This window comes from Natator depressus, chromosome 19 (assembly GCF_965152275.1).
Source record: "Natator depressus isolate rNatDep1 chromosome 19, rNatDep2.hap1, whole genome shotgun sequence".
NCBI classification, from domain to species: Eukaryota; Metazoa; Chordata; order Testudines; family Cheloniidae; genus Natator; species Natator depressus.
In genome coordinates, this window is record NC_134252.1 from 4205751 (window position 1) to 4219438 (window position 13688).

General features: G+C 48.5%; 1 long non-coding RNA gene across 1 annotated transcript; it reads right to left on the bottom strand.

The window, feature by feature from the left end:
* Positions 1-279: 279 nt before the first annotated feature.
* On the bottom strand, positions 280-10493 carry LOC141974735 (uncharacterized). The gene is made up of 3 exons (XR_012635802.1): positions 10420-10493; positions 1841-2007; positions 280-317 (listed from the first exon to the last, which is right to left on the bottom strand). It is a non-coding gene; the product is annotated as an uncharacterized LOC141974735 (long non-coding RNA).
* Positions 10494-13688: the final 3195 nt, after the last annotated feature.

The window sequence follows — 13688 nt, forward strand, 5'->3', positions numbered from 1 at the left end:
AACATCTCACATCCTGGAGAGCACAGAAGCAGGTGGCTCAGGCTTGAGACTTACTACTGTTATGTACAGTGGGAAGGGGATTTAGAATCAATCCTTCAAATCCAGATTTGATGCTTTACATGAGGAACCTGCAAGATTGGTGGATAACATTTTATTGTAAAAAGCGCTTACGTTTCTTTATAAGGCAAATGCTTTTCCCATGGAGATTTCTGATGATTGTGTATTATGTTGCACTACAACTTTCAGTTCTCCCCACTTCTATGGTGTCCCTTCCCTCAATGCCTGGACTCCATGGTGATGAAGTGAATTATCCCTTACTGGGGAGAAAAGAAGAGAAAGAGGCTGAGAAGAGATGAAGTCATTTTATGAAGAGGCAATGAGAATTAAATCTCATTCCACATAGGAATAGTGGGAGGGTACTTAAAACCCTGTAAAGCCAAATACTCAGCTGGAGTAAATCAGTGTACCCCCATTGTTCCAGCGGAGTTATGCCACTTTGCACCAGCTGAATGTCTGGTGCTGGTGTTTTAAAAGATACTTTCTTAAAGGAAAAGCACACGCCAACCAGTGTTCACAGAGGAACCCCAAAATATTCCATTTCCCACCCACACCTGAATTACAATGAGGGGAACTGGTTCCTTGAGACAAATGAAACCATTCCAAGATGAAATGAGAAGTTGAGGGTAACCACATTGACTTTGTTAAAATGGGAGGGTGTGCGGGGAGGGGGGGGGGGGGAGAAGAACACAGAAATTTGAGAGTCATGTTCAGGATTAGCTAGAGCTTTATATGAGAGAAAAAAAAAAAAAGTCAGCTGGTATCGGAGACTGGACATGCTTATAAGAACCATGCTGTGCAAGGTCCTCAGCTGAAGTCAGTTACTGTAGCTCTGTGACTTCAGAGCCCACAGCAGGTGTAACCTGGTCTGCTGCCTTTTATTTAAAGGGTCAAACCATGAAGCCCCTCAGATTTTTCTCTCTTCTACATACTCACCCCTGCCTCCTCAAAGGGGCAAGAAAGTCCAGCATTAAAAAAAACCAAAACAAAAAACCACACCCTAATAATTGGCCACCCAACAAAATAAATTGGTACAGCAGTTGCAGGAATCAAACCCAGGTCTCCCAAGTCCCAACATGGGGCCCCAACTACACCCATTCTTCCAGCTCAGAACCAGAACTCTGTGGGGCAAGTCACAACGCACTGCTCGTTCCTCATCTCACTGCCCCCCCACTAGAATTAGTCACGTGCAGGCAAAAAGCTCAGTAAAACATTGCCCTTAAATAAGCGATGGAGAGAAATGTATCAGTGTTCAGATGGAGAGCTTGCAGAAGGCATGAAAGGGGTTATTTCACCGCTAGATTTATGGACAAGATCCTAGATCCACAAGGTGTATTCCGGAAGAGTGATGGTTACACACCATCTGGAGCAATCGGTGACTTGGACTCCATTCTACACTCAGCAGCTGACTCAAGAATTGGCAAGTCAATGAGAAAGGGAACAAGCTTGTCAATTGCTGACTGTGTTGTGACCTCTAGAGAGGGACATGCCCAGTAAAATGAGTCAGACGACTTGGGGAGCCAAAGATGGGGAAAAAAATTCTCCCCAGGATCTAAAAATTCATCTTTTTTAAAATCCAAGTGTTCCCATGGTAACCAATGAGTTACAGACCCAAAGTGTGGGGAAAAACCAAAACAAAAAACCCCCAAACTCCCAGTGAGTTTAGTGAGACAGCTGCAGGTGCTCAGCACCTCTAAGAAAGCCTGGTGGTTGAGTCTCTCCCCATTTTAAAAAAAAAAGGGGGCTCCTGCAGCAGGCTGGCTTACAATAGAGTCTCACTTACCTTAGGCAGGGGCTCGCCAGAAGGATGCCAAGCTGATGCTGGAATTCAAGCCTGGGATTCCAAGCAGCCATGTTACTAGGCAACTAGAACGTTAGGTGAAGACAAGATACCTTAGAGGGGCCAGGAGGTGCCATACACCCATTCATTCCGTTAGATGAAATCAGGCCCTTTAAAAAAAAAAGTGTAACAAGTTGGGCTCCCCAAAATCACTAGCCATGAAAAAGCCCTGCAACCTAGGTCTTACTGTACAGTGTTTATCACCTTACATCTGCTCCCTCCCCATAGTCTGTCCCTGTCTATTTAAGTTAGTTGGGAGAACGGAAGAAACTTGGTCATTAAAATTGAGGTCATGTCCACTGAAGGCCAGTTCTACATCAAATTCCCCATTGCCTCCTCCATGGAGCAGGTCCTGCCATATTAACCAACTTTTAGAAATTGTTGGCAAAAGCCAATGTTCAGATCCAGTGTCCCTAAGGATTTCAAATGGGAGAGTTGCCTATTGATTGATGACCTAATTGTGACCACTAATGACAGCTGTCAGCCCAGGGGTGGGGTTGGAGTGAGATGGAGAGCAAAGGCCACTGCAATGAACTGTTGGGCAAGCGATATAGGCCAGCTGAGTCTTTAGATGCTAGACTGTTCACAGCCTGGAGAAATTCAGAGATCCATGTGGGTCACGCAAGAGCTAATTAAATTACACTTCAACAAGCGTTCAATGACTGACCTCATTGTTAATGTCTAACCTTTTAGAGCCCAGTGACTTGCCTGCATAGTTTGCATAACTCACAGATCACCCTGCTCTGTAAGTTAGTGCATTCTTTCCATTGTTCTTTCCCTCCCCTTCCTCCTTTGTCTGAGGAGGACAGCTTCATACAGTCCCTTGCAGGGCCATAAAACCCCCCCACCACTGTTTCAGGGAATGTCGAGTGACCTTGTGGCTCTGAGCTGAGGCCATTCAGATGCTCTGGCAGCAACTCAGAGTCACTATGGGCTTGAGCGTGAAGCTGGCTATGCACGTGCCCCCTTCCTCCCTGCATTAACTACCCACATTGGCAGACCCTGTGTGGTAAGGAGAGCAGTGGTCAGCAGGTGGCTACTCCCTTCTACACAGGTGGGCAGGGAGTGGGCATACAAGGGAAAAGGGTTGGTTCTGCCAACCAGCATGGAAGCCAGTACTGCTGAGCAAGCAACCTACACCAGGAAAAGGGCTGGCCCAGTTTCCTTCCTTCGTGAGGAGAGGGGAAGCAAGAGGGAAGTTTGAACTGTGACTCAGGCTTTACATTTGGTTCTATCCCTAACCTGCTCCTTATGCAGTGCTGGTGCCCATATGTGCAGCCCCTTTCAAGGGCCAGGTTACAAGATGCAAATCCGGCTCCTAGAATTGTGTCTCAACAAGTGATGGTTCAAACCACAATCCCAATTTCACATGCCCAGAGAACTCAGCTTGAATCCAGATCAGAATTTTGCAGATGGTCCTTCACTTTAGATCTGGCCAAACTCAACCATCCCCGACTTCCTAAAAATCCAGAGACTGCAGCTTGAGTTCCAGTTCTGCACAAGATCCAGAGAAGCCCTTTCAGCAGGTGCCATTAAAGTGTGCTAGGGAGCTGGGAACATAAGTCTTCCAAGTTGACACAGGAGCTGGACAAACTGGTTTGACTGAAGCCAGAACCTCTCCACTAGCCATTGCCTGAAGTTTACGCCCAATCCAAATGACCCTTCCAAAGAGCACTGCATAGAAATATAGGGCCCAGCCTGGGATGTGTTCCTTCTCCAGTGTTGAGAAGGAGAGTTTGCCACTCTGCTCTTCCCATTCTTTAGGATGCAGGCCCTGGAGGAGTGAGGTGTTGCCACACCACTTTGGGGGACTCTCCATCTGGATCAGCTGCTCAGCATTGCACCCTGATCAGCACAGCTAGAAGGACCCAGTTGTACAGCCATCACGCATGCTGGAGTGTGCTTGCGCAAAGCAGCCCCCTTGGAGTAAGCTGGCCTGCTTGTAGGAGGAAGTGCTCATCTGTAGGATAAAGTAAGGGTTCCACAACCAGGCCCCAGCTCAGCAAAGCACATGTTTAAGTCTATGGTCTTCAGTGGGACTTTGGCCTGTGCCTACCTGTTTTACTGAGTAAAGAGGGTGACTTTAAGCACATGCCTTGTTTGAATTATGGCCTCAGCATTTATCAGAACCGGAGCACAGTGGGCCAGACTCAGCTGGTATAAACTGCCCTATCAGTAGAGCGTTTTCATCCAGGTTTCCATACATTCACCTTCTACTGAATCCCTGGCAGACTAGCCCTGCCCCAGGCTCAAATGCCAAGGGTGAGTAGCCAGCATGCTACCTGCCTTCCCATAGGGAAGATCCTATAGAGAGCTCCCTCACTGTGCAGGGAGATCAGTCAGATCTCCCCAAGTCAGCTCATTTAGTTCTGCCCACCTTGTCCTTTCAGATGGGAGGCTGTAAGTACTTAGGGCGCACTCCTCAGCCAGTGTAAATTGGCCTAGCTCCAGGAGAGACAATGAAACTAAGGTGATTTATGGATGCTGGGATCTGGCAGTGTGCAATGCTAATAGCTACACCTTGTCACCCAAGACCTGGTCTTGAAATGCTGGCACAGCATCACATTCACCCAGCAGAGTTAAGGGAAGAAAAATGGCTACCCCCCCCCCCCCCAAAAAAAAAACAAACAAACAAAAACCCTCTGCTTTAAGAATCTGGATGATGTTGTTCCAACACTTAAAGTCAGAAAACAGATTGGCAAGAGGAAATAAAAGATGCAACAAGTTGCCTGGAAACCAGATCTTATAAGTGCCTAAAAGTAATTATAAAAGCAATAAGTCTGTTAAGCAGGTGGCTGGGAAATTGGAAAGCCATTGGAGAGACACCTCTTGCTTTTTTTTTTTTAAAAAAGCAAGAGGAGGATTCATCCTTCTTAGCAGCCTCATGCTCTTGCTCCTGACCCTGATTGGCTGTAGTTAATGGCATGGAGAACAGCAGTTATGTTCACCCAACAAACCAGGTTTCTGAGATTCAGGGTAAGAACCCAACCTTGAGAGGCAGTTTCCCCACTCCACAGCCTCCAAGCAGTAGGTTGCTAGGACAACAAAGCTTCCCAGGAGACCCTCATGAGCAGTGCTACTCCCCCCATTCTCAGGTAGGGATACTTGGAAAGCAGAAATAAGAGATTTTACTAGAAGAAGATCATTGCAAGGGGCACTTTGGCCCTCAAGACTAATTGAGAAGGGTCAGTGTTTGGTTTCCTAACTAGAGCTGTATGGAAATCCAAGCCAGGCAGAGTATCCTTGGTATGGAATAGTTATAAACCCAGCCCAGGTTTGTCAGATGTATCCTTAAAGATAATGAATCTTCATAGTCAACATAGACCCATCTTTGAATTATTCACTCAGATTAGCAGAGTGTGGGGGTCGGGGAGTCCTGTGTTCCTTAGTGGCTGGACCATGGAAGAGGTTTGAGTGCATTGCAGCTCCAGCTAACAGGCCTAGTTGTTTAGCTCTAAATGCTCAAGCATCAGAGATCTGGTTTAAGTGGATCCAGGGACAATGGGCAGTTCAGTTTCAAACTCTCATCCAAGCATCTTCTTTCAGTACCACCCTGCAAAGCATGCGAGTGACCCCTATGGGATCTGACACTGCAGCTGTTCCACTGCTACTCATGGTTGCAGAACTGGGCCAGCAATAGTCAACTCTCTACCTCCATCACACATCCACCAAGAGCAATTAGAAGGGGAGGCAATATGACCTAGTGGTCAGAGCAAGGCAATCATGAGATCTGGATTCTGGCACAAGCTCACTATAGGACCTTGGACAACTCACTTTTCCTCCCAGTGCTGCAGTTTACCCATCTGGAAAATGGGGATACCTACCACCTGAGGCTCTGTGGCTTACGAAGGTGTATTAGCACCTCGCTGCCTTTGCTATGCTCCAGGTCTCACATCCAGTAGGTCAGTTCTCCCTTTGCTTTCCAGGGATTGCAAAAGCTAAAGCTCACCAGCTCATTCCACTTTGCAATCCACACAGCTGCATGCTCCAGAAGTCAGCAAACTGCTAATAACCCCGCCAGATGGCTGGCATCTGCACTCCACGAGCTCCCAGCCCGTCATTAGTTAAGTGGGTCTGGTTCTCACACACCAGCCTCACTGCAGTCGTTTCCTAGCCAGTAGTGCTTTTACAACTGCCCAGCAATTTGGAGCCAGCTTGCTAGACGGCCTCCCTGCCTTGCATGGCTGCCAGTTTGCTCCTGGCTGATTGAGCCAGCGAATCATGATGTGAAAGATCAGGTCACATGACCAGGGACTATGGATCCTATACATGGATGGGGTATCCAGGTGTGAAGTCACATAGTAATATGCTAATGTCTGCACATCAGCCCTCACAGCCTATGTGAATTGGAAGGCACATAGAAAGGGGATATATTCAGCCAGATCCTGCCCCATCTTTGGGCTGGAAACCCAGTGGATCAGGTTATGGGATGATCTCCAGGTGGCAAAGAACTGCCATCAGGGATCCTACACCAACTACGCCCTGCAGCCAGTGTAGCTGGCATACCATGGCACAAGGATGCCTAGGTAACTGTCCTGTACTCCTTGTCCATGCTAGGCTGTGGGCCTGCTACTAGCAAGTCAGGCTTCCATAACTGATTTGGCCTGGCTAGAGAGCTTCCCTTGTGGAGAGATAAAGAAGGATCTCTTGTGTAAGATCCTTCAAGGCACTGCCAGGTATGACTGTTACCAGCTCAGGTGTGTTGCTCCCCTAGGTGGAGCCACATGGAGCAAAATATAGGTTTAGCATTCCACCACACTTATCCTCAGCTGCCTTAGCAAACCCTGGGAGTCCCAGGCAGTTGGGAGAACTTTGCATTGCCCCGGTTGTCTTCCCTTCCCCCCCGTTCCTCCCTGCCCCATGCAGATGAGACACATCAGCAAGCCCTGGCCTCAAACCATAGTCTTGTACATGCACCAGGATGCACATGCTCCCATTGCCCTGGGCTGGATGGCAGCAGAACAGCTGGAGGAGACCAGCCAGTGAAGCATAAGCATCAGGGCCTGGTGCGTGTTGGAACACAAGGCTCCAAGCACCACCCCTGCAGTCGTCAGGATGTTGTGAACGGTGGGAGCGTGGCGTAATCACTGTGGAGGCGGCCAGGGTGGCTACAGATTGTGTTTAGGGGGAACAGTCCTACTCCTAAATCTCTCTTTGGAGGGGATGTGGGACCAGCAAAGCAAACCCCAAGATGCAGTGGAGTCTGCTTGGCTCGATGGCCCTCTCTGGCCACGTGCGTTTCCCTTATTCATGTGGCAATTCAACGAGGATCAATAGCCAGATTAAAGCACCACTGGAACCTAGAGAAACAAGCTTCCATCTCGGAGACATCAAGAAATATTTCAGTCATAAAAGCTGCCTCAAGAGGAGGGGGAGAACAGTCTGAAAGGTCTGCTCACAAATTAAGCTGCTTAAAAGGGTGTCAGTGACTGGACTGGACGACCCAGAAGAAAGGCAGGGGTGGGAAAAGAGGCCTAAGATTTAAGACAGGCCAGGAACCTCGGAGGTTAGTGCTTTAGCCTTTCTGGGGCAAGCAGGAAGGAGAGAACACACAAGTTTGGTGCATGTCCAGCACCCCTATCTAGTGTGAAATTTGGCTATGCCCAGCTGGCAGGGCTGACAGACAGCAGCTACACTGTGTGGCACAGCTGTGTCGCTAAAAGCCGCAGAGAGTAGCCATAGCCTCACAGAAGGTAGGCAATTGCCTGCTCGGTGCGGAGCAGCCAGCATGTCAAACCTCAAGGTTTTGAGGCATCTGGAAGCACTTTGAAGATCTTGGCCCAAGGTGGTCAGATATATTGGACCAAATCAAGTTACTCAATTTTCTCTTCAAATGCTCCTAGTCCATGTGTTCCAGCTTCAGAAGAATGGTTGATTAGCAGGGTGTGCGCAAGCAGGGGCAAGCAGGGTCACCCCCATAAAATCAGCAGGGGTACAGAACTCTGCCAGGGCTGGGACAGAGAGCGAGCTCCTCTGGCCCCGGGCAGGAAATGACAGCTCCTCCAGCCCTGGGGCTGCGGGGGAAGATCCAGTGCCTCTTGCTGCTGGGAGAGAGCGAGCTCCACAGGTGGGGAGAACAGAGAGGCAGCTCCTCTGACTGCATAGGGGCGAGGGCACAGGAAGTGCCCCTCCAAAAGCAGCCAAATATTTATTCTTGTGCACACCCCTAGTTCCTTTCACATGAAAGCATTCCAGTGAATTTTGTAGACATAGGCCCCAACCCTGCAAACAGGTAACTGCATGTTTAACTTTAGTCTATGTTGCACACATGCTTAAGTGTTTCCAGACTGGAGCCTGAGAGAGAAATACTCAGGTTAAAAACAACTGTTAAAAAACCAATTTCCTCACTCTTACTAATATTACATTGGAGATTATTAAAATGGAAAGAATTCTCCAAATGCAACTTACTTCCTACCACTTATTTTTTACTTTCTTCATTTCACTCAACAATAAAAAGTTAACTAGTCAATTTCACATCGGTTTCCAGCAGTTCTCATCAATTCCAATTTTCTCTTCCCCTGCAATGAGATACTGCAGGGGAACATTTAGTGCCAAACAAAGCAGCAGTCTCACAGCATGTGTACCAGTCACTTCCTCTAGTGCAGATCCCAGGTGCGCATCAGTTTGTAGAACTAGATCAAATCCTTAATAACGGTTTAAGTATTGCTCACCCCATGTAGTAGTGGGTGACTGACACTAGCTCAGACCAACCCCATTCAGTCATTTACACCACTAACCTTGTTCCAAGCCCTGATTATGCAGAATAGTTTAAGACAATCCAAGTTCACATGTGAACTTTAGAGTAGAGTAGTTGGGGGGGGGGGGGGGGGAGTTAAACCCACAAAACAATGCTCATCTCAACCTTAACTGTGGAGCAGCAAGGTCCCCTTCGTAACATCTACACTGTTAACCTGAACGAGCTTTCTGGAAATAGGTGTGTATTCCTACAGGATCATGCAGCGTCTTTCTGAAATCAAACCCACCAGCAGTGTATAAGCCACCATTAAAATGCAGGTTTCAGAGTAACAGCCGTGTTAGTCTGTATTCGCAAAAAGAAAAGGACGACTTGTGGCAACTTAGAGACTAACCAATTTATCTAAGCATAAGCTTTCGTGAGCTACAGCTCACTTTGTCGGATGCATACTTTACAGGACACCAGAGCTCATGCCCCTATTACAGAGTGCAACAAGCTACTGGAGTATTGAAACCTGCACTCTCAATATGTTTGTGATTCTGGAGCGAGGACTTGTGTGCGCCTCTAATTGTTTTTATTTGGATTGGGAGAGGATAGGTTAAGAGAAGTAAATGAGACTCAACTGGAGGGGAAAAAGCCCATTTAGTTGAGATAATCACTCCAAAGCTTTAGTAACAGACTCATAACTCCAGGAGAGCACTGCTCAGGGCTCGGCAATCTGAAATAAGGGCCTGTTTTTTTTCCAGCCAGTCAATAGGTTTATTATGCAGCCAACTTACACTGGAAAAAAAGCATTTCTTCCCTTTTACCATTAAGATGTAAGAGACAGAGGAGGATTAGCAGCAGACGCAGTAATAGGAAGTATCATCTTGCAGGGTATGTACTGACAGGGACATCACATGGGGAGAGGATGAAAGGAAGAGATAATGGCATTTGCATGAGCTCCGAAGAGCAGCAAGATGCTGTTTCAAAGACCAGATAGGATTAAAAGCCAGGATGAAGTGTCTAGCAGTGGTAGCCATTGCAAGGGCCATTGTGTTTAGAGCAAAGGAATCATAGGAGCAACAACAACAACCTCATAAACAGCCACTGGGTTTATCATAAGAGAAACTCACCTGCATTGAGCTGCAGGAGCAGAGCTAGGGGTAATTCCAGGCCACTTCCCTAACAGATCACTCCAGCAGCCAGTTACAGACACTGCATCATGAGAGTGAATCTGCCAGTGGCCATCTGTACCCCGAAGGCAAAAACACTCCTTCTAACCTTTGACATCACACACACACACACCCCACGGTGCTGGATATTTCCCTTGGGGCTGCTATGGAGGTGGGGTGAACGCACAATGCATCTACTCAGAACTCAAAATGAGCCTTTGGGGAGTTCAGTTCATTCCCCCCCCCCCCCATGCAGGTTTCATTTTTAACCACATTTCCTGCTCCCGGTTGGGAGCAGAGGCACCAAAATGATACAAGACCCTAGACAATCAGCAGCCCCTGCACCCAGTAGATCCACTACTAATGGAAAGGATCGACAGACAGCACTTTGCCATCCCAGGGCTACACTGGGCTTGCTCAAGGTCTGCCCCCTTGAGGCAGAGAGGGAAAGAGAAGCTTCTCCCCCCTAGGTCCTGTCAGGGGCCCCTAAGTAGGAGCGGGGGCACATACCAGGTCTCCGCTTCTTTCATCCCAGATACGTCCTTCCACCTCCACAACAGGCCTAAAGATTCACCCCTTCTGCAGCACCCCCAAGCAGCTTGACTTTACCCATCCACTTACCGTGTCAGGGTTTCTTCCTTTCCCCCCCCTCTTCCCAGCCCTCCTCCACCAACCTTTGTTCAGGGATCCACAGCCAGCTTGATGCAGCCACTAGGAGCTCACACCACCGCTTCATCCCACTTCATCTGCCCTTCTCCTGCCCAGTCTGCTCCTTATATCCCTGGCATTCCTTCCCAGCATGCCTTGCTGCAGCCTACAATCCCCAGGGTCTCTCTGGAAACTACAGCTCCCACAATTCCCTTGTGCCATGATAAACCAGGAGGCGGGGCTGCACACAGCCTATAGCTTCCCTTAAAGGGCCAGTGCCCTGTTACAGGGACACACGCAACATGAATAATTCAGGAAACTTCAGACATTGAGGGATTCCTTCCTTTAGTGGAAATAGCTCTTTATAGTACTTCGTTTCATGATTCAGTGGTTCTGATGAAAATAAATTGTGATGGTAAAAGCAAGGGGGACCTCAAGGGGCTGGTGTGACTCGGTGTAGCTCCATTGAAATATATAGGGCGTCACTGATTTGCACCAGCTGAGGATCTGGTTTCAAATCTGCATGCAATGTATGGCACTCTGGCCCAGGTCCTCAAAGATATCTGAACTCAGTGGGAATCAGGTGTGTAAATACCTTTCAGGCTCAAGGCCCTGAGAACTAAAATGAGTGTTGTCCCTTGAGACAAATGGATGGGACGTAAGGGAAGTAACAGGCATTGTGCTGGTTCCACACCAGACACACTGAACCTCATCCCGCAAAATTCCCTTCTCTCCCCTCCATAGCATCAAGGACCTCTCGGTCTTTTGAAGGAAACTTCTGGCCCCAGAGTAATAAATCAATCACAACTTGCCTGGATGTATTTAAAATACAGCGGGAAATTTCTATCCCCTCCCACCCACTCCCAACTGCGGAAACAAAAGTCATTTGGGTGAACTTAGCAGAATTGGAACAAGTGTTTAGTGGTCTTTAAGGACCCATAAAACACTTCAGGAGTTTGCTGTTTTATATCTATCTTCTACATTAGCCATTTAAATTAAAACATTTATAATTAATTGTTACAAATCAATTCCTTGCACCCCTTTGGGGTAGAAGTCTTCAGTAAATTTTAATCTCTTAAGCAATAGGGTATCCATTTCTTTTACAGAGATTTTCCTGCAAGGGATAGATCAAGGACAGGCAGAGAGCAGCTTAACGGGAAAATCAATTGATAGGAAAGACAAATTAATGCGTATTTTTCAAAAGTGGAAATGAAAAAAGAGGGCTTGTCATTAGGAACTCACCCAACAGGCAGAAAATAAACCCCCGCTAGTCAGTGGATCATTGAGGTGATTGTATCAGAAGGGAGCTGATTGATGTGACGCAGAACTCCATAGCAGCTCTGCACCCATTGCAATGTGCAGTACCACACAATGCCGCAACAGAGCTCCTGGATGCTCCCCTTGCAGCCAACAGGAATCTTTGTCGCTGAGTCCCATAGGCTAACCCCCCTGGGCTAAGAAGAAAGAAGGGCTGCTGATTAAAGTGGTGCACTGGGACACAAGAGATGTGGATTCAATCACCTGAAAGCTGGCTGTGCATCATGGCCAGCACAAGAGACTGGGACTCTGTCCCTACCTGTGCCTCTGGTCTCAGTGCAAGTTGCGTCACCTGTCTGTGCCTCAGTTTTCCTATCTATAAAATGGGGAGAATGATGCTGGCCTCCTTTGTAAAGTGCTTTGGTGTCTATGGATGAAAAGCATTAGGCAAGAGCAGGATTGCACCCTCTGGAACCTTGATCAAGTCACTGAAGTCTTTCTGGGCCTCAGTTCCCCACCTGGAACACAGAGAGAATACCCCCTCCTGAGTCCTACTGGTATTGTGGTAATGTCCAGGAGCCATAGCCCTGCACCAGGACCCCATTATGATAGGTGCTGGACAAACACGAATCAACGAGATGGTCTCTGCTCCAAAGAGTTTTTTGCTTAGATTGCAAGCTCTCCAGGGCAGGGGCTGTCTCTCACTCTGTGTGCGCATGTGTGCGCGCGCGCACACAGCACCTAGCACAACAAGGTCCTGATTTCAGCTCGGGACTCTGGGTGCTACTGAAATACAAAGAAATAATAAACACCAGGATTGGGCCCCATGGGCCTGAGGCTGCAAAGCCGCAACTATGAATTGAGTTCAAAGTTACTCAGCTGCATAACCCTGTGCTGGATCAGAGCCCAGGGCTGCACCGTCTTTCATATCGGATGTCCCCCGTAGCGCTTTGCAGTGTGAAATAATCTTTACAAAGCAGCGAGGTATTAGCCAAAAGGCAGGACAAGCCACGTCTTTGAGCAACATCCAGCCCTCAGAAGAGAAAGGGAGAGAGCAAGCAGTGAGAGGTGCTTTTTGATTTGACTTGGTTGCGTATTTCTCTCTCTCGGCAGCTCTCTGATCCATGCACCAGGTACCCCAACGCTCTTTGTCGTCTTACCCGTTTGCTGAACTCGGTGCCAATACTTTCAGCAGCCTACAGGAGGTGGGTGTGATTTTTGTTAACTTCTTGCCTTTGGGCAGAGCTGTACCTGGGCCACGTTATAGCCAGTCCGGGGCAACAGAAAGGGTTTGATTCGTCAGCGGGACAGCGCTAAGAACAGCTGAGCAAGAGGAGAATTAAGAGGCACAAGCAAGGGGGTTGGGAGTTGGACTGAGATGCAGAGCTGCCCCCACACAGTCGTGCAGGGAGGCTGTCCAGGGTGACGGGAGCTGCCGAGGAGAAGGCTCTCGTGCTAGCAATGCTGCGATAAAGTGAAGGGAGAGAGGTGCCACAGGGGAGCTGAGCAAGGCAAGGTCCCAGGGGCAAGGTGGGGTGAGTCCACAGAGTGTTTCAGAGGCAGGAAGGGTCCTGAAATGAACCGAGAGTCAGTGGACTCATCGGTAGATGGGGCTGCTGCGGCGGCTTTCCATCTGTGTATGTGCCAGGAGATGGGCTGTCACTGGAGGGCTGGGACATGGGAGACTATGGAGGCTACGGAGAAGGGGAGGCTATGGAGAAGGGACAGTGCTTGGCTACCCAGAGTGGCACTGAGCCTACAGACCAAAGGGGAGCCATACTGATCCCTCCTATCATATCCACAGAGCAGGTGTCAGATAAGCCGCTTAAACACAAGATTATCTTGGCTGCATGATCCACTCCAAGCTGCAAACACTGCTCAGGCCGGATCAGCGAGGCTCTGCGATGCTGAGGCTAGGGGGATCTCCCATGGGAAGGCAAGGCATGGCCAAAAGAGCCGGCCCAGTGCATCCCTAGGACGGGTGCTAAGTAGCGAGGGGGCTGAACCTTGGTGGTTTGGTTCACAGGAGCAATGGGAT